General features: G+C 43.2%; 1 non-coding gene across 1 annotated transcript; it reads right to left on the bottom strand.

The window, feature by feature from the left end:
* Positions 1 to 1180: 1180 nt before the first annotated feature.
* On the bottom strand, positions 1181 to 1286 carry LOC116072026. The gene has a single exon (XR_004111283.1). It is a non-coding gene; the product is annotated as a U6 spliceosomal RNA (small nuclear RNA).
* Between the last annotated feature and the right edge of the window lie 273 nt (positions 1287 to 1559).

A 1559-nucleotide genomic window follows, 5' to 3' on the forward strand; every position in this document is an offset into this window, starting at 1 on the left:
GTCATTATAGGAGTATCCAATCTTCTTTATAGCGAATTGTATTCTAGTGTATGGATGAAACTCTAGTTGAGGGACAAATCCTCTATTTATGGGACACTTGTGGAATTTTGATTTTACAATCAATGAACCATGTTGCAACTGGCATGAGTTACATATATTTGTATTGTAAACATTATATTGACATTTCTAGATGAGCATCTACTGAGTCACACTTTGAAAGGTGGGGTTTACAACGGAAGAGAACACAGAAGGGAGGAAGAGCATGAAGAGCGATTAGAGTTGGAAATACTTTAAAATGTTCACTCTGAGAGCTTGGGGAGCAGGGAGCATGGGCCAGGACTGCAGCACTGGCAGCTGCCATGCTCTCATCAATTCTGTGCTTTGATAGTGGTTGGTGCATCTGCTTTCTCCCAAATTCTGCAGCCTGAAATGCCCAGATTGAGTTTCCTCCAGTGGAATGTCTGTTTTTCTCGTTTCTTGTTACTGCCCACAGATACATAGTTATAACCTTGAGATGGTTTGAAGCCAAATCATGATTTGAGAAACTGTATCAGTGGTTCACCTTGGAATCAACACAATAATAGTTGGATCCAAAGTGTTGGGTTTGATGCTCTGGTCAAGGAGAGATCTTCTGACCCTTGCTAACTGATACATTCAAAAGAAGCATGGGAAATAAAACTTCTACAAGCTAACCCTTAGAAAGGAATCCATAGGGACCCAAGCATACAGTTCAGCAGCAACACACTTGCATGTCAGAGGCCCCCTGGTGGAGGGGTGATCCTGGCACCTCAAAACCAACAAGCAGCAAATCCAATAGTGCTACTTCCCTCAAGCACAGTTAACAAGGTGCATGCATGCTAAACTGTAGCCCACTGAAGCCTGAGGCGCTTGACATGTGATGTGATGTGTGTAGCCTGAGCATGCTATGTGATGATGCACTTCTTCAGTGGAGTGCCTTAGAGCTAGCAGGCACTCAGGGCAGAGGGAACTCTTCGAGATGTCAGCATAGCCTGGCCACCCAGCTGCCGGCCTTTTTCCTGGTGCCACAGTTTTAGGGCTCCATAACTCCTCCCTTGTCTCTGTCTAAATTATTCATTACTTTTATTATTATCTGCCTTCCTCTAACTTGCTATGGCCCCCATCCTTCCTTCCCTCTATCCTTCCTTCCTTCCTTTTTCTTTTAAATATGGAACGCTTCATAAATTTGCGTGTCATCTTGTGCAGGGGCCCTGCCAATCTTCTCTGTACTGTTGCGATGTTAGTGTCTAGGCTGCTGAGGTAGGCGTGTGCCCTGTTTCTGACAACTTAGGGTTGTTCTTTATTCTTTTACCCAGTGGACACTCAGTTGGCACTTGTGTAAATTATTATGACATCATTATATGTACATACACTTATACATATGTATAGTCTGATTGCGGCTCCATACCAACAGCTCTCCTTCAAATACCTTTTACTTAACTAAAGTGTAATTCATGCTTGAGCTATTATCAGCTTACACAATGATGTCTGTATACATGACAGCCTTTCCTGGCAAACACCCTAAATCACCACCACTGTAT

This window comes from Mastomys coucha, unplaced genomic scaffold (assembly GCF_008632895.1).
Source record: "Mastomys coucha isolate ucsf_1 unplaced genomic scaffold, UCSF_Mcou_1 pScaffold1, whole genome shotgun sequence".
NCBI lineage: Eukaryota > Metazoa > Chordata > Mammalia > Rodentia > Muridae > Mastomys > Mastomys coucha.